Here is a 20,997-nt window from a genome sequence, read left to right on the forward strand (position 1 = left end):
TCTCGCTTACACCTAACCATTTTAAATTACAAATATATATCTTTACCTGTTCTCGCAGGGTAAAGATATATCTTTGAAATTTTTTTCATAAGTTTTTTTTCGATTCTATTCCACTGTCTGTTGTTTTATGTTGACTTCCAGTATTGGGTTGTTGAGTTTACGCACCACCACTGTGGTACAGAGTATTATAGATTTGTGCATTTGTTTGCAACGCTAAGAAGGAGAAGAGCTACACCCATTGATAAGTATACCGATCGACTCAGAATCACTTCCAGATTCTAAATCGGTTCAGATTTAGATATAGCTCCCATATATATCTTTCATCCGATATGGCTTTTTATGGCTGTAGAAGCCACAGTTTTAGTCCGATCTTTACAAAATTTGGTATGTATGCAAAATTTCATAAAAATCGGTTCAGATTTAGATATAGCTCCCATATATATGTATGGCCCGATTTGCACTTAAATGGCCGCAGTAGCTACAATTTTCAACCGATCTGCACAAAATTTGGCACGGACTGTTTTGTTACTGATCTCAATATATCTTTAAAATTTCATAAAAATCGGTTCAGATTTAGATATAGCTCCCATATATATCTTTCATTCGATTTGAACTATTAAAGCTGTAGAAGCCACAATTTTCCGATCTTTACCAAATTTGGTGTGGAGTCGTTTTTGCGAAGTCTCAGTGTATATGCAAAATTTCATAAAAATCGGTTCAGATTTATATATAGCTCCCATATATATCTTTAATCAGATTTGGCTTTTTAAGGCTGTAGAATCCACAATTTTCGCTCGATTTAACATGAGACGTTTAAATTGACGTTCCAATACGTTCGCAAAATTTCATTGAAATCAGTCCTTATTTAGATATAGCTCCAATGTATATATTTCATCCGATATTTACTTTAATGGTAAAGTAAAGTTAAAACCCCAGTTTTGGTCACATGTTAATGACACATACTGGGACGTCTTTTTTTGAGAAACTATTTCAACGTAAAAATGGCTTCGTTCTCAAATTGCGGAGGATGTCTCAAATTTAGCAAAAAGATTAGTAAACAAAATTATACCTTAAATCAAAATAGTGATAATTTTTTTTTTTATAAAAAAATGTTAGACATTCTGTTAAAAAAGTGTTTTCTATTTTGGTGACTAGATAAATTTTGAATGAAGCAGTACTTACAAAATTCTGTTACATTCACTTCTAGACAAATTTACATACCTGAAATGGGAGAAACAAGTTTTGTTTGTTAATAAATTGCTATATATAGAGTGGTATATCAGGAGCCTAACAAATAAAAACACCTTAAGTTGAATTGTAAAGACATATTTGCCAGCTGTGTGTGCTTTAAATAATTCAAAAATAACTTATTTTTTAAGTATATCCGCCTTTTAAGGCTACAACCAAACATTTTACCAACTGAAAATAGCACACAATTTGTATATCCACCACCATAGGATGGGAGTAAACTAATCTAGTCATTCCGTTTGTAACACCCCGAAATATTTGTCTAAGACCCCCTAAAGTTTATATATTCTAGATTGTCTCAACGTTCTGAGTCGAATAAGCCATGTCCGTTCATCCGTCTGTCGAAATCACGATAGCGGTCGAACGCTTAAGCCGCTTGAAAATTTCCATAGATACTTAATATTGATGTAGGTCGATGGGGATTGCAAATGGGCGGTATCTGTTCAGTTTCAGATATAGCCCCCATATTAACCAATCTACCCATTTGACTTCTTGAGCCCCTGTAAGCCTCTAACTTTGTCCGATTTGGATGACATATTTCATGAAGTGTTCTGTTACGACCAACAACTCTGCCTAGAACGGTTCAAATCAGTCTGAAACCTGATATAGATTGGGCCATATCGGTTCAGATTAAGATATAGCCTCATATAAATCGATTTTCCGATTTGACTTCTTGAGCCCCTGGAAGCCTCAAGCTTTGTCCGATTTGGCTGAAATTTTGATTGTTGTGTTTTTTTATGACTTTCAACAACTCTGCCTAGTACGGTCTAAATCAGTCTATAACCTGATATAGCTCCCATATAAACCGATCTCCCGATTTGACACGTTGAGCTCTTACAAGTCGCAATTTTTGTCCCATTTGGCTGAAATTTTGCATGTAGTGTTCTGTTATGACTTCCAACAACTGTGCCGTGTCCGGTCCGAATCGGTCTATAACCTGATATAGATACCATACAAATCGATCTACCGATTTGAGATCAAGTAAAAAACCCTAGCAATAGCTAGTTCACTCTTTTCTAGTTTCACTATATTTGCAACTACTAAGGACCAGTGTGCGTATAAGTGATACCAATCAAAGAAATATTATTAACACTCATACGCAATGGTGTTCTTCTAAAATGTCTCAGTTATGCTTTGAAGATAATTGAGATTGCCCAAGCATAGAAGAGATTGACGACAATGTCAACAGAATTACGTCTGCACTGGTGGGATCCTTCGAAGATGGTTGTCCTCTTAGGGAAAGGAAATCAGCCCAAGAAAAACCCTGAATGACCGGGGAGGATTGCAATATTGGGAAAGAGGTCCGCAGACTTTTTAACAGAGCACGTCATAAAAAAGCGGAAGTTTATTGGGATGTGTATTACACAAGGCTCAAGAAGCTTTTGGAAGCTTTTCTGCGAACAGGTCGATAGCGTTAATGACGCCGCCAAGATCAAAAAGTTTCTCTCAAAAACCCATGTCCCAACTGAAACTTTAGTAGACGACATGGGAGTGAGAGCCGAGATAACGGAGGACATGTTGAGGCTTTTGATGAAAACCCATTTTCCACAGGATACGAAGGGACTCACGCAGACACCGGAATCTTGGAATAATGATGACGATCAAAGGTTTATAATAACGGAATTAATGGTGAAGGAATTCTTGAGGAGCTTGAAGCCATTTAAGTCACCTGAACCAGATGGGATATTTCCGGCGTTACTACAGCAAAGAGGCAGACTATCTGGCGCCTCATCTGACCAAAATGTTCACAGCGTGCCTAGGACTTTCATATACTCCGAAAGCCTGGCAGAAGGCAAGGGTGGTGTTTATAGCTAAGCCCGGCAAGGCAAGTTATGCGACACCAAAGGCCTACAGACGCATAAGCCTTACGTCCTTTCTACTAAAAGCCATTGTGGACACCATCATAAAGAGTATGACATCCAGCGAACTGCTCAAATACAAACAGCATGCCTATGTCCAGGGAAGGTCGGTGGAGCCTGCCCTGCACGAGGTTGTGCATAAAATAGAAGAATCGTTCGATGCCAACATGTACACCCTGGCCGTATGCATTGACATCAAGGGGGCTTTTAACAATATGCGGAGCAACACACTGATCCAATCCTTAGACCAATACCGGGTGGACGCGGTCCTTAGAAACTGAACAAGCCACATGCTAAGGAACAGGTGGATAAGTTGTGTGTCCCATGGCATGGGAGCCACCGTAGCGCAGAGATTAGCATTTCCGCCTATGACGATGAACGCCTGGGTTCGAATCCTGTCGAGACCATCAGAAAACATTTTCAGCGTTGGCTTTCCCCTCCCAATGCTGGCAACATTTGTGAAGTAATATGCCATGTAAAACTTCTCTCCAAAGAGGTGTCGCACTGCCTCACGGCGTTCGGACTCGCCTATAAAGAGGAGGCCCCTTTACATTGAGCTTAAACTTGAATCGGACTTCACTCATTGATATGTGAGAAGTTTGCGACTTTTCCTTTGTGGAATGTTCATGGGCAAAATTTTTAGTTTCATGGCATAAGAATAAGTGAGAAAGTGGCTCAAGGTACGCCACAGGGAGGCATTTTATCGCCACTCCTATGGGTGACCACCATAAATGACCTATTACGGATGCTGACTAAGGAGGGATTTGAACCCGTCTGCTAAGGATCCGTCTGTAAGGATCCAAAAGAGCTATGCAGAAGGACCGGAAGAGTCTTGCATTTGGCATATGACTGGGCTAGACCCAGATGTCTTTATGTTAACCCAGAGAAGACTGAAATATGCCTGTTCACGAGGAAGACGAAGGTGGGCGAATTTAACGCACCACCTTTCCTCAATAAGACGATTTCGATATCTGACAAGGTCAAATACTTAGGTGTGGGCTTGAACAGGAAACTGAATTGGCAATGTCACATTCAGGAGCGTACTGAGAGGGCTCATCGATGTTGGGCACTATGTAGACGGTCCGTAGGCTCGAAATGGTTCCTGAATCCTAGGATAGACCACTGGCTCTACAGGAGAGTGATTAGACCAATACTTACTTACGCCGCTCATAGCATTGCGGTATGATCAAGGCGATAGGATAGGATACCTGAGATGAGTCGAGTGCGACGCACTGCTGCCATCGGCACAGTCTTGGATTGACGGAAACCTTGTTTTGCCATATGAAAGATGGATCAAAGCTAGAGGACAGAGTGGGCCTGGGGGTCTTCGTTAAGAACCCAGGGACTGAGATGTGTTTTAGACTGCCTGACCATAATACGGTCCTGCAGGCGAAGATCCGGCCGATCACGGAATGCGTGAAGTGGTGTGCTGCTAACGCGAGGACGTCTAGTGTGAACATCTTTACCGACAGTAAAATTGCCATAAGGGCAATAACAACCAGACGGTAAGGTTACGAACATTCTTGCAGTGTAAGAAGAAGATTAACGCCTTCTCTGAGGATGGAAAAATCTGCATCATTTGCGTGCCGGGTCATAACGGAGTGAGGGGATATGAAAGGGCAGACGATTTGGCAGTGAAGGCCAGAGGACTGCCGTCAATAAACTTGGTTAACCCGAAGCCTTTCGGGTCGACGCAGTCCGAGTTAAGGGAGTGGGCGACGAATGCGTACGCAACATTGTGGAACAGCGAAACGGTTGGTAGGACGGCGGAAATCCTATGGGGGGATCCAGATTGTGAGAAGACGAGGCTATTACTGAAAGGAAGCAAGAAGGAGGTCAGTATAGCTATTGGTATCACAATGGGACACATAGGACTACGAGCTGACTTATGTAAAATCGGTGCGGCAAATGATAGCATGTGTAGGGCATGCGGGGAAGATGATGAGACGTTGGAGCATTTCCTTTGTCATTGCCCGGCTTTGGCGTCCAACAGATACCGGTACTGTGGAGACACAATGTCAGACGTGTACCAACTTAAGGGAGTGGCATTGAAAATAATTAAGGATTTTGTAAGTAGCGCCGAATTCCTAACTTAACCTCTACTTTAGAGTTTTTAGAGCGCACAACAAGCCGATTACTGGCTTAGGTGTATGTCCATAGTGGCATGGGGCGGATTATTTTCTGCACCCTCTCTTCAACCTAACCTATGCTTTAAAGTTCACTTAACCATAGGTACTTTAAATTTTCTAAATATTTTTGCCACAATTTACCGAATTCTCTCATAAAGTTTGTTTAAATCCATTATCCTTTCTGTGTCATTCTCCTGCAACCACCTTTCAAACTCTTCTAATGAATGGTCGTTATCATATTGACCCAATTTTCTTATTAATTTCTTAAAGAGCACAAACAAGGACGATAAACGAAGCGAATGAGAGAAAAGAAAACATTTTTCATTTAATTTGATATGAAATATTGATGGCCTTTCTAGGAAAGTTTATTCACTCAGGGACACACAAAATAAAAAGAAGTCAAAGAAAAATGTTGCAGAAAAGAGAAGTAAAGTGCAAAGGAGATGTACTCTACGACAGCAAGAAGCTCTCAAAAAAAATTAAAGTTGGGAACATAAAGAAATAGAAATCAATAAATAAATTTGTTATATATAAAACTAGCCGAATCGAAGCCGCTCTGCTGCGCCGTCTTTAACTCGTTAATATGTTTTTAGGGTGGGGACACTTGGCCCTGAATGTGGATATCGAATTCGTGCCACAGTAGCCTATAACCGCCTATGACGCTGAACATCGGAGTTGCAATCGTGACAAGAACATCGGACAGAATTTAAAGCGGAGGGTTATCCCCTCTTTATACTGGCGACATTTGAGGGCTAAGTGTCCCCAAAACACCCCTAAATCGGACATATTTACCGACCATGTCAATGTGGGGCTCAAGTGAAAGGTATTGGAGAGTAGAGCACGAAATAAGTACGCACTTTCGGAACTAGATTTCTGGGTGTCTACACTTTCTCCAAAACAACCTACAAACAGCAATTATTGACTGACCGACGCAATATGGGGCACAAATAAAGGTATTTGGGAGTACAATACGAATCTGATATCCAAAAGTGGGACAATGTATTTAGGGCAACGCCCCTCAAATAGTAAAAATTTAACGACCATGGTAACATGTGGTTCAAAGGAAAAGTATTTGAGATTTAAACAAGTAAAAAGGCGTTAAGTTCGGCCGGGCCGAACTTTGGATACCCACCACCTTGGGTATATATGTAAACCACCTTTCATCAAAATCCGTTGTAAATAGCATACCTTATGTCCCATACCAGTTTTATCGAAATATGTTCCGATTTGGACCAAATACTAATCGGTACAAGTCATTGGTCAATTGTGTACAACAAAAGATTGGTCTTTTTAGAAGCTATAACTAAACCGATCTGAACCATATGCGACACGGATGTCGATAAGCCTAACCCAACGAACTGTCACAAATCTCGGCGAAATCGGACAATAAATGCGCCTTTTATAGGCCCAAAACCCTAAATCGGAGGATCGGTCTATATGGCAGCTATATCTAAATCTGGACCGATCTGGGCCAAATTGACGAAGGACGTCGAGAAGCCCAACGCAACTCACTGTCTCAAATTTCCGCAAAATCGGAAAATAAATGCGCCTATTATGGGCCCAAAACCCTAAATCGGAGGATCGGTCTATATGGCAGCTATATCCAAATCTGAACCCATCTGGGCAAAATTGACGAAGGATGTCGAGGGGCCTAATACAACTCATTGTCCCAAAATTCTGCAAAATCGGACAATAAATTCGCCTTTTGTGGGCCCAAAACCTTAAATCGAGAGATCAGTCTATATGCCAGCTATATTTAAATCTGAACCGATCTGGGCCAAATTGACGAATGATGTCGAAGTACCTAACGCAACTCACTGTCTCAAATTTCCGCAAAATCGGATAATAAATGTGGCTTTTAAGGGCCTAAGACCCTAAATCGGAGTATCGGTCTATATGGCAGCTATATCCAAATCTATACCGATCTGGGCCAAACTATTGAAGGATGTCGAGGGGCCTAATACAACTCACTGTCCCAAAATTTAGCAAAATCGGACAATAAATGCGCCTATTATGGTCCCAAAACCCTAAATCAGAGGATCGGTCTATATGGCAGCTATATTCAAATCTGAACCGATCTGGGCCAAATTGACGAAGGATGTCGAAGTGCCTAACACAAGTCACTGTCTCAAATTTCCGCAAAATCGGATAATAAATGAGCATTTTGTGGTTCCAAAACCTAAAACCAAGAGATCGGTCTATATGGCAGCTATATTCAAATCTGAACCGATCTGGGCCAAATTGCCGAAGGATGTAGAAGAGCCTAACGCAACTCACTGTCCCAAAATTCAACAAAATCGGATAATAAATGTGGCTTTTAAGGGCCTAAGACCCTAAATCGGAGTATCGGTCTATATGGCAGCTATATCCAAATCTGAACCGATCTGGGCCAAATTGACGAATGATGTCGAAGTACCTAACGCAACTCACTGTCTCGAATTTCCGCAAAATCGGATAATAAATGTGGCTTTTAAGGGCCTAAGACCCTAAATCGGAGTATCGGTCTATATGGCAGCTATATCCAAATCTATACCGATCTGGGCCAAACTATTGAAGGATGTCGAGGGGCCTAACACAACTCAGTATCCCAAAATTTAGCAAAATCGGACAACAAATGCGCCTATTATGGCCCCAAAACCCCAAACCGGAGGATCGGGCTATATGGCAGCTATATCCAAATCTGAACCGATCTGGGCCAAACTATTAAAGGATGTCGAGGGGCCCAAGACACGTAACTATCCCAAATTTCAGCAAAATCGAATAATAATAAATGTGGCTTTTATGGGCCTAAGACTCTCATTTGGAGGAACGGTCTACATGGCAGCTATATCCAAATCTGAAACGATCTGGACCAAATTGACGAAGGATGCCGAAGAGCCTAACAAAACTCACTGTCCCAAATTTCAGCAAAATTTCTTAAATATCTCTCACATTTATTATTTTACTGTAAAATATGGTCCCCTTTAAGACCCATAAAACATAACCACTTGCATTCATAGCATAAAGGATTACAAGTTGCCCTTATATAAACTGATATATCATCGTATCCTTTAGCTGGAGTAGAAAAAAAACCAAAGACGAAAAAACAAACCGAAGTTTAATGCACTTAACAATTGCCATTTGTTCGACATTCTGGCAACAAGGTTGAAAAAAGTCCTTTCATACCCCGGTATGTTTGGCCAAAGCAATTTCAGCTTCATGTCCTCCTTTTCTCCCTCCACCATACATTTCATCATAGAAATGCATTATGGAGCGACAGCCTTTCCAGCTTCCTCACAAATTTGGCAGAGTAGTGCAGATTTTTTTCTTTCTTGGAAAAAAAGAGACACAAAGAGCGCGTAAAATTAAGGAAAACGCCTATTTAATGCTTTAAACTATTTTTTGTTAAACCTTAAACATGTTTAAACTGCCTTTGAAGATGAAGAAATTCACATACTTTTAAAGTCCTTTAGAGGTAAAAAGAACAGAAAGATGCACTAAATATAAGGCAAAGAAAAAGAATGCTGGGACACAAAGGACCTCGAAAACCTCGAAAAAGAGAAACGACGAGAGAGATTTTACAAAGCTTAAGAAGCCAATGACAGAAGTTGTAGTAGCACTGTAGTCATTGGATGGAATCCCTATGGAAATTTTTGTTAAAATTTTATTTAAAAATAAAAACTGCGGTGAATGTATTGGGTTGCCCAAAAAGTAATTGCGGATTTTTCATATAGTCGGCGTTGACAAATTTTTTCACAGCTTGTGACTCTGTAATTGCATTCTTTCTTCTTTCAGTCATCAGCTGTTACTTTTTGCTTGCTTTAGAAAAAAAGTGTAAAAAAAGTATATTTGATTAAAGTTCATTTCAAGTTTTATTAAAAATGCATTTACTTTCTTTTAAAAAATCCGCAATTACTTTTTGGGCAACAAATTGAAAAAAAATTTCAATATTGTATTTTAAAAGAAAAATTTTCCCATATTTTAGTTGTATAGAAAACTAGCTGATCCAGGTACTCTCCGCTGCGCTTTCTTTTACTTTATATGGAACAAAAGTTACCTTGGAATACTTATTTTCGACAATTAAAGGGCTTTTAGTGAAGTACCATGCTACGAAAATAGCATATCGCTTGACTAACAGTTTAGTAATAGAAGTACCTTTATCTGAATCCCATAGGATTAAATACTTCATTTCAGCCCGATATTCGCATGATGTCTGATTTAGGGGTGTTTTCGGGGGTGAGGTGGTCCCCCCGACACTTGGCCCTGAAAAAATATCAGCAACGTGTTCTACTCTCAAATACCATTTATTTAAACCCCATATTGCCATTGGTTTTGAGAAGGAGTTTACAGGACGAGGCGTCCCCCAAACACATGGCCCCAAAATAGGTTATCCAATTAGTTCTCTAATCTCAAATACCTTTCATTTGAGCCACATATTGGTAAGGTCGAAAAATGTTTTCCCTTTGGGGGTGTTTTGGGAAAGGGATGATGCCTTAAATACATGGTTCTACATTTGGATATCAAATTCGTATTCTACTCCCAAATACCTTTATTTGAGCCCCACATTGCGATGGTCACTAAAAAATTGCTGCTTGTGGGGTATTCTGGGAAAGGGGTAGACCACCAGAAAATTGATCCCGAAAATGGGTATCCATTCTTGCTCTACCCCCCAATACCTTTCATTTAAGCCCCATATTGTCATGGTCAAGGGTGTTTTTTTTTTTTTTTTTTTTGTGGGGCGGGGGGTGGGGATCTTCCCCCCAACAGAATATCTCATATATTTGAACCCCATATTGCCATTGCCTTTAAAATTGGATATCAAACTCGTTTTCTAATCTCAAATACCATTCACATAAACCCCTTAGAAAAAGCCAGCAAATGTGTCCGGTTTGGGGTAGGGGCCCTAAAAACTATAAATATCGAACTCCACGATCTTGAAGACTCAACTTGTCTTGGTGAGCAAATACGTCCTACTTGGGGGTTGTTATGGTGGTAGGTCCTGAATGTTGATGTCAGATTCGTGGTCTACTCCTACACACGCTTCATTTGAGCTCCATTTATCCATAGTCTGCAAACATGACCGGCTTGGGGGTGTTTTGGGGGATGGGGCGGCCACTCAGTGAGTTGGCCTTGAAAATATATACAGATTCGTGTTCTACTCTAAAAAAAAACCCTCATATTTGAGCCCCATATTGCAATGGTCAGCAAGTACTTCCAATTTGGGTGGTGTTGTGGGATTGGGGTGGCCCCATAGACACTTTTCCGGAATATTGATATCAGATTCTTGCTTTACTTCCAAAGACCTATCATTTGAGTCCCATGTTGTTATGGTCGTAAATTTGTCCTCTTTGGGGGATGTTTTTTGGGGAAAAGCGGCCCCCAAACACTTGGTCACATATTTGGATATCAGATTCGAATTCTACACTTAAATACCTTTTGTTTATGCCCCACTATCCCATGGTCAGTAAATAAGTCCTGTTTGGTAGGTGTTTTGGGAAAGGGGTGGACCCCCAGAAGCGTGATCCCATATTTTGATTTAGGATTCAGATTCTACTCGCAAATACCTTTCATTTGAGTCCTATATATCTATGGTCGGTAAATGTGTCCGATTTAAAGGTGTTTTGGGGCTTGGGGTGGTCCCCCTAGCACTTGATCCGGTGATTGGATATCAGATTCGCACTCTACACTCAAATACCTTTTATTTAAGCCCCATATTACCATGGTCAGTAAATAATTCTTGTTTGGAGGGCGTTGTGGGGAAGGGGAGGACCCCCGGAAACTTTCTTCCAAATTTGGGTATCAGATTCGTATTCTACTCTCAAATACCTTTCATTTGAGTCCCATATTGTTATGATCGTCAAATGAACCTTTTTTAAGGGGTTTTGGGGCTGGGGCGGCTCCCCAGGTACTTGGACCCAACTTCGCGCTCTACTCGTGAATACCTTTCATTTTAATCCAATATTGTTCGGATGGGTCCACTTTTATTTTTGGGTACTACTTTTGGGGTAAGGGGGAGGGTCCGTCCCCCTCCCGATATCAAAAATTTTATCAAAATTTTATTTCAGAAAAAAATTTTTTTTTTAATTTCCAATAAAAAACACTGTTCACTGTCGAAAATCATTGACAATTCCTGCCGTATGGCATATGGCTAAACGCAGTTCTTTACACCATACACAATATCCCTAAACTTTTCCAGTATCCCAGATATCTTTGGTAGGAAACAACCAAAAAGGGTGGTGGCCCTTTTTTGTATGCATTGCCAATAAATGTGAAAGCAGCCATAAACTATGCACTTTTACTTCGCTGAAGTGCAGTAAGTCTTCGATTTTAAATTCATGCCATTTACAATTCAAAGGCCACACACAAAAGCTCAAAGGAAACAGGGTAAACAAGAGAAGCTAAGAACGCATCGAGGACGACGACAACGACAAAGTCCACAAACCAAATCCAAAGGAAATAGCTGGAGTTCGTATTTCCTTTGGCGCTTTAGAAAATGACTCTAAAAAGAAGGATTTAGGATGACAATAACCACTAACTGGCTTTGCCAAAGAATTTTCTTGAGCAAAAATAAATAAAATTAAATCCCACAATTATTTTAAACTAAAGTTTGTGGGGAAGCTATTTAAAAGAATTGTGGGTTATTGGAATTTGTGAAATGGCAAAGAGAAATGTTTAGTTTTGTTAACAAAATGTAGGATATTTGAGAAATGCTTTCACTGGTGGAGGGTATATAACGAACATAGCTCGCTTATACGTCACTGTACGTCGTTAATATTCAGTGTTGATTAGGCCGCTTGGCCAGTTGGTGGTAAATTATGCAATGTCAATGTTGTCTCACCAGCATAAGCGTAAAAAGGCATCAAAAAACGGTGTGGACTAAGCACCGTTTTTTCAGTTTATGAAGACATCCCGTGGTGAAAATAGGGTATTCAAAATTTTGATATATGAAGGGGGAACGGACCCTCCCCCTTACCCTAATTTTCAGAAACGCCAGATCTCAGAGATGGGTGACGCGATTTAAACAAAATTTTGTGTGCTCTCATATAGTACCCTAAAAATAAAAATTTGGTATCCAAATATCGGATGGGGTACCTAGGGGGGCCGCCCCACCCTAAAACCTACCAAACATATATTTAGACCAATCACGACAATATGGGACTCAAATGAAAGGTATTTAGGATGAGAAAACGTATCTGATATCCAATTGTCGGACCAAGTGTTAGGGGGACCACCCCAACCCCAAAACACCCCTTAATCGGACATATTTACCGACCATGGCAATATGGGACTCAAATGAAAGGCATTTGCGAGTAGAATACGAATCTAACATCCAAGTGTGGGATCACGTTTCTTGGGGTCCACCCCTTCCCCAAAATAACACCCAAACAGGACTTGTTTACTGAGCATAGCCATATGGGGCTTAAATAAAAGGTATTTGAGTGTAGAATTCGAATGTGATATCCAAATATGGGTCCAAGTGTTTGGGGGACCGCCTTTCACTAAAAACGTCCTCCAAAGGGGACAAATTTACGACCATAGTAATATGGGGCTCAAATGAAAGGTCTGTGGGAGTAAAGCACGAATCTGATAGCAATATTCGGGAAAAGTGTCTATGAGGCCACCCCGCCGCCACAACACCACCCCAACCCCAAAACACCCCTTAATCGGACATATTTACCGACCATGGCAATATGGGACTCAAATGAAAGGCATTTGCGAGTAGAATACGAATCTAACATCCAAGTGTGGGATCACGTTTCTGGGGGTCCACCCCTTCCCCAAAACAAACCCCAAAACAGAACTTATTTACTGATCATGGGAATATGGGGCTTAAATAAAAGGTATTTGAGTGTAGAATTCGAATGTGATATCCAAATATGGGTCCAAGTGTTTGGGGGCCGCTACCCCACAAAAACATCCCCCAAAGGGGACAAATTTACGACCCTAGCAATATGGGGCTGAAATGAACGGTCTTTAGGAGTAAAGCACTAATCTGATATCAATATTCTGGAAAAGTGTCTATGGGGCCACTCCGCCCCCACAACACATCCCAATCCCCAAAAACACCCCTAAATCGGACATATTTACCGACCATGGCAATATGGGACTCAAATGAAAGGTATTTGCGAGTAGAATACGAATCTTATATCAAAGTGTGGGATCACGTTTCTGGGGGTCCATCCCTTCCCCAAAACACCCCCCAAACAGGACTTATTTATTGACCATGGGAACATGGGGCTTGAATTTGAATCTGATATCCAAAATATGGGACCAAGTGTTTGGGGGCTGCCTCTCCCCAAAAACATCCCCCAAAGGGGACAAATTTACGACCATAGCAATATGGGGCTCAAATGAACGGTCTTTGGGAGTAAAGCACTAATCTGATATCAATATTCGGAAAAAGTGTCTATGGGGCCACCCCACCCCCACAACACCACTCAAATAGGAAGTATTTGCTGACTATAGCAATATGAGGCTCAAATAAGAGGCCAACTCACTAAGTGGCTGCCCACTAAGTGGCCGCCCACTAAGTGTCCGCCCATCCCCCAAAACTCCCCCCAAGCCAGTCATGTTTGCCGACTATGGAAATATGGGGCTCAAATTAAAGGTATTTGGTATCTGATGTCAACAATAGGGGACGTCCCAACTATCTAGGGGACGTCCCACCACCATAGCAACCCCCAAATAGGACGTATTTGCTCACCAAGACAATTTGGGTCTTAAAGAGAGTGGAACTAAATATTCATAGTTTTAAGGGCCAATACCCCACACCGGACATATTTGCTGACTTTTGCAATAAGGAGTTTTAATGAGATTTGAAAACGAATTTGATATCCAATTTTGAGGGCAATGGCAATATGGGGTTCATATAAATGATATTTAGATATATGAGAATAGAGCACGTTGCTGAGATATTTTCCGGGCTAAGTGTTTGGGGGACCACCCTAATCCCCTAAACACCCCTAAATCGGGCATATTTACCGACCATGTCAATGTGGAGCTTAAATGGAAGGTATTGGGTGGTAGAGCAAGAATCGATAACCACTTTCGGGACAAATTTTCTGGGGGTCTACTCCTTTCCCAAAATATCCCAAAAACCGCAATTTTTTACTGATCATCGCAATATGGGGCTGAAATAAAGGTATTTGGGAGTAGAATACGAATTTGATATCCAAACCAAAGGATTTTCTGGGGGTCTACCCCTTTCCCAAAATATCCCACAAACAGAAATTTTTTACTGACCTTGGCAATATGGGGCTCAAATAAAGGTATTTGGGAGTAGAATACGAATTTGATATCCAAACCAAAGGACCAGGTATTCAGGGCATCACCCCTTCGCCAAAAAAAAAACACCCACCAAAGGGTAAAAATTTTTCGACCATGCCAATATGTGGCTCAAATGAAAGGCATTTGAGAGAAGAAAACCAATTTGATAACCTATTTTGGGCCATGTGTTTGAAGGACGCCTCATCCTGTAAACTCCTTCTCAAAACCAATGGGGTTTAAATAAATGGTATTTGAGAGAAGAGCACGATGCTGATATTTTTCAGAGCCAAGTGTCACACCCGAAAATAGCCCTAAATCAGTTATAATGGAGTACACCTTACATCCTAACTTAAATTCGTAGACCAATAAAGATTTGGGATTCAGACTGTAAGGCAATCGTTATACTTTATCCGTAGCATGGTATTTCACTGAAAGCTCTTTAATTGTCAAAAATAAATATTGCAAGGAAAATTTTGTTCCACATAAACTAAAAGAAAGCGCAGCGGAGCAGGCCCTGTCCAGCTAGTATTGAAATAAAAGCCATTTAAAGTAAGAATCTCAGATTTTGTGTAATTCTCTTGAATTTAACATTTTAGTAAAAATGAATGCCCTTATCACATTCTACTCTTGATGATGTTGAGCTGTTGCTTCCGTTTTTCTTTCCATTAACGTTCTACTCCTCTAAGTAAATCATCTTAATTTAAGCGACAAAGAGTAGCAAACAAGGAACGTAAAATGAGAAAAAACTCCCATATTTTCGGACAGTGATTAAAATACAACACCATGGCAAAGAAACGTAAACAAGGAAAGAAAAATTAGTAGGAGCGTACTAAGTTCGGCCGGGCCGAATCTTGTATACCCTCCACCATGGGTAAAGTTATGGACTGATATGGACATGACTCTTAGAAGTCATAACAAGCGATCCAATCCCTGCCCAATTCTGTAAGGCTATAAAAAGGTATAACACAACCCATTGTACCAAATTCATATGTTAAACTTGTAAAAGCGAGCTAAAATCGGCCTGGCCGAATCTTATAAACCCTCCATCATGGATTGCATATGCGGATTTCTTTGGCCGGAATCTCTTTTTAGGCAAACAAAGGATAATGGATAGGTTAGGTAAGGTTAAAAAGAGGGTGCAGATATTAATTTGCCCCATGCCAATATAGACGTACACCTAAGCCAATAGTCGGCTTGTTGTGCGCACTTAAAAAGTAACCTCGAAGAAGAAAATTTTAATTTTTAGGAAATGCTCCAACGTCTCATCATCTTCACCATATGCCCTACACCACCACCAAAAGCTATACTAACCTCCTTTTTACTTCCTTTCTGTAAAAGCCTCGTCCCCTCACGATCCGAATCACTCCATAAGATTTTCGCAGTCCTACCGACAGTGTTACAAGGGACCTTCTTTATAACCGAGTCCGTACCGTGTGCCACAGTGCAACACCTCTTTGGGGAGAATTTTTTACACGACCATGGCATGGTACCTCACCAATGTGCTCAGCATTAAGAGGGGATAACCACCGCTTTAAATTTTGTCCCAAAGTACGCCAGGATTCAAACGCAGGCGTTCAGCGTCATAGGCGGACATAGGCTACAGTAGCACAAATCCACATTCAGGGCGAAGTGACCCCACCCTAAATAGATATTAGAGAGCTAAAGAAGGCGTAGCCATATAAACCGATCTCCCGATTTTACTTCTTGAGCCCCTAGAAGCCACAATTTTCATCCGATTTGGCTGATCTGTTGTGACTTGCATTAACTGTGCTTAGTACGGTCCGAATCTCTCCCATACAAACCGATCTCGCGATTTTACTTCTTGAGCCCCTAGGAGACACAATTTTCATCCGATTTGGCTAAAATTTTGCATGATGTGTTCTCTTGTGACTTGCATTAACTGTGCTTAGTACGGCCCGAATCCGTCAAGAATCTGATATAGCTCCCATATAAAGCTATTTCTCGATTTGACTTTTTGAAACCCTGTAAGCCAGAAGGCCAGAAATGGATATTTCGATGTCTTGCAAACGGAATGACAAAATGAATATGCCTTCTTCGAGGGTGGGTATAAAAACATTCAATGGATGTTAGACAAGAACATTTCTTGGGAGCAATGGCGAATTTGTCATTCTGAAAAAAGTTAGTAATGAATAGAAAACGAAAATAAGAAAATTTAATATTTATTAAAATAAGATAATTGAATAGTTTAACAAACTTAGACACCATGAAGAAAATGGAGGAATAGAAGCTTTTGAAGTTGAGAAAATGCTACATGCAAAAAAAAGGAATTGAGGAAAAGGATAAAAGCCTTTAAGCACAACCAAAGCAAATTTTCGAAACTTTTTGAGCTTTGTATGAACTAAAGCCAAATGAATTCAGATTTCCGTAATAGAAAAAGTTGAAGACAATCTAAATTAGCCCTCCTACAAGAAGTTTATTTCCAGTTTGATCATAAAGGTGTAAAGTTTTATAACATCTTATATATAAAAATAAATTTGTGTTTGTTTGTTTGCTTGGTGCATAATGACCCCGTGGTGAAAATAAGGTACTAAATTTTTTGATATCTGAAGGGGGGGCGGACCCTCCCCCTTACCCTAATTTTCAGAAACGCCAGATCTCGGAGATGGGTGTTGCGATTTAAGCGAAATTTTGTGTGCTCTCATATAATATCCTAAAAATAAAAATTTGGTATCCAAATTTCGGATAGGATACCTAGGGGGCTGCCCCACCCTAAAACCTATCAAACATATATTTTGACCAATCACGACAATATGGGACTTAAAAGAAAGGTATTTAGGACAAGAAAACATATCTGATATCCAATTGTCGGACCAAGTGCTAGGGGGACCACCCCAAGCCCCAAAACACCCCTAAATCGGGCATATTTACCGACCATGGCAATATGGGACTCAAATGAAAGGTATTTGCGAGTAGAATACGAATCTAATATCCAAATGTGAGACCACGTTTCTGGGGGTCCATCCCTTCCCCAAAACACCCCCCAAACAGGACTTTCTTACTGATCATGGGAGTATGGGGCTTAAATAAAAGGTATTTGAATGCAGAATACGAATCTGATATCGAAATATGGGACAAAGTGTTTGGGCGCTGCCTCTCACCAAAAACGTCCTCCAAATGGGACAAATTTACGACCATAGCAATATGGGGCTCAAATGAAAGGTCTTTGGGAGTAAAGCACGAATTTCATATCAATTTTCGGGAAAAGTGTCTATGGGACCACTCCACTCCCACAACACCACCCATATAGTAAGTATTTGCTGACTATTGCAATATGAGGGTTTGAGTAGAACACGAATCCGACATATCTTTTTAAGGCCAACACACTGAGTGGCCGCCCATCCCCCAAAACACCCTATAAGTCGGTCATGTTTGCCGACTATGGAAATATGGGGCTCAAATTAAAGGTAGATGGGAGTAGACCACGTATCTGATACCAACATTAGGGACCAACTGTCTAGGGGACGTCTCACCCCCATAACAACCCCCAAATAGGACGTATTTGCTCACCAAGACAATTTGGGTCTTAAAGAGAGTGAAACTAAATATTCATAGTTTTTAGGGCCAATACCCCAAACCGGACATATTTGCTGACTTTTGCAATAAGGAGTTTGAAGGAGATTTGAAAACGAATTTGATATCCAGTTTTGAAGCCAATGGCAATATGGGGTTCAAATATATGAGAATAGATCACGATGCTGATATATTTTCCAGGCTTAGTGTTTGGGGGACCACCCCAATCCCAAAAACACCACTAAATCGGGCATATTTACCGACCATGTCAATATGGAGCTTAAATGAAAGATATTGGGGGGTAGAGCAAGAATTGATACCCACTTTCAGGACAAATTTTCTGGAGGTCTACCCTTTTCCCAAAATAACCCACAAACAGCAATTTTTTAGTGGCCATCGCAATATGGGCCTCAAATAAAGGTATTTGGGAGTAGAATGCGAATTTGACATGCAAATGTAGGACCATGTATCTAGGGCATCACCCCATCCCCAAAACACCCCCAAAAGGGTAACAATTTTTCGACCATGCCAATATATGGCTCAAATGAAAGGTGTTTGAGAGAAGAAAACAAATTTGATAACCTATTATGGGGCTATGTGTTTGGGGAACGCCTCATCCTGTAAACTCCCCTAAACCAATGACAATATGGGGTTCAAATAAATGGTATTTGAGAGAAGAGCACGATGCAGATACTTTTGAAGGGCCAAGTGTCTGGGAGACCACCTCACCACCGAAAACACCCCTAAATCAGATCATATGGGATTCAGATAAAGGCACTTATATTGTTAAACTATTAGACAAGCGATATACTATTGGGTTGCCCAAAAAGTAATTACGGATGTTATAAAAGAAAGTAAATGCATTTTTAATAAAACTTAGAATGAACTTTAATCAAATATACTTTTTTTACACTTTTTTTCCAAAGCAAGCTAAAAGTAACAGCTGCTAACTGACAGAAGAAAGAATGCAATTACAGAGTCACAAGCTGTGAAAAATTTTGTCAACGCCGACTAGTTGAAAAATCCGCAATTACTTTTTGGGCAACCCAAAATTTTCGTAGCATGGTATTTCACTAACAGCTCTTTAATTGTCGAAAATAAATATTCCAAGGAAATTTTTATTCCATATAAAGTAAAGGAAGGCGCAGCGGAGCGAGCCCGGGTCATACAGAAAAGATTCTAGAAAAAAGTTAATACTCATAAGTATCGGAGGGTATACGAGTAAGAAGGTCTGAGAATTGTGAATCATGAACTTCCAGTATACCAAGACCAACTATGGTGCAGTTTAGACAGATATTCAGTTATATTTCCTCAATACATTGAACTCCTCCCAATTTTTCCTAAAAAATGTTCTTTAAGCCCCCTTTTCCGGGTCAAGCGATTATGTATAGTTTCCTGAGTACTTTTATCCCCTGGCATCGTCTCCAAGATCACGATAAATGGCCACACCATAGAACCATGGCTTGAACAAAAGACTTGCTAACCATTTCCATTGTTTTTCTTAGCATTAGGGACCACATTATTAATGCTCAAATATTTTCACCACGATTACTCGCCAAACAATGGACAACAGTATGACGGAGGAATGGCGCATAAAGGGAGGCCAAAATAAACTGAAATATTTGCAGCAGCATTTCTATGCTGCTCCTTTAAGCCGGAACTAATGAATGCGGATAAACTGCGAATGCGATGAAGAAGGCGATTGTTAAACTTTACTGCCATCGCCATTGCCACTGCTACTCGACTTTTGTTATGGTTACTCCACAACAGAAAGAAGATGAAGAAGAGAACGCGCATTAAGTTAAAATGCTGATAATGATGCTGCTACCGGCAAAACTAAGCATCTAATGTAAGTCAGATGGTAATGGTGGGGTTACACTGAAAAAAAAAAATGGTTATTAATAGCAAATAGTGGCGCGCTCAAGTTTGCAGTGTAGTCTATCACCAAAGGATGGTTGCAGACTAGCTCGACGTTAGGGTTAGCGAAATCTGAACCGATTTTCAGAAAAAATTTTCAGCCAGGTTTATCCTCTTGCTAATGGCGACATTTTTAAAGTATGCAGTAAACCTGAGATGACACTTGAGGTCGAGTGCGAGTTATGCCGCCAGGGACACAGTCTTGGATTCACGGAACTCTGGTATTGCCATCTGCGAGATCATTCTATATAGAAGGATCAAAGCTAGAGGACAGAGTGGGCCTGGGATCTACATTGAGAATCGAGAGACAGAGGTCTGTTTGCCGACTATGATCATAAAACGGTCCTGCATGCGAGGACGTCGAGCTCGAACATCTTTAAGGAAAATAAAACTGGCCATCAGGGCAATACCAAACAGGAAGGTTAGCTCACGAAAAGTCTTGGAGTGTAAGAAGGAGATTAATTAACCTGTTGGCTGATATATTTGCAAGGAACTCTTCCCTGCCGGATAGCAATCAACCATCAATCGAAAATGTATATGGCGTCATGCCCTAAATATTTTTTCGAACTCGTGGAGTTAAAAGACTTCTTGAAGATCTAGACGTAAATAAATCCTCGGGCCCAGATGACATATTAACACTTGTCTTCCGCAAGTGTTCTTCGACGCTCGCTCGTCCATTACGCAACCTTTTCAACATTGCGTACCGTGCAGGAGTCTTCCTCTTCTTCAACCATCAATCGAAAATGTATCGGGCCTCATGCCCCAAATATTTTTTCGAACTCGTGGAGTTAAAAGGGTTCTAGAAAATCTAGACGTTAATAAATCTCCGGGACCGAATGGCATATCAACACTTGTCTTACGCAAGTGTTCTTCGACGTTCGCTCGTCCATTACGCAACCTTTTCAACCTTGCCTACAGTGCGGGAGTCTTCCCGCCGTGTTGGAGGGTTGCGAACGTTCAGCCAATAGCCAAGAAGGGTGAGGCAAACAACCCTGCGAATTATCGGCCAATTGCGATATGCTCCGCTCTCTCCAAGGTCAGGGAGAACATAATTTATCACCATCTTG

The sequence above is a fragment of the Stomoxys calcitrans genome, chromosome 4 (assembly GCF_963082655.1).
Source record: "Stomoxys calcitrans chromosome 4, idStoCalc2.1, whole genome shotgun sequence".
Lineage (NCBI taxonomy): Eukaryota > Metazoa > Arthropoda > Insecta > Diptera > Muscidae > Stomoxys > Stomoxys calcitrans.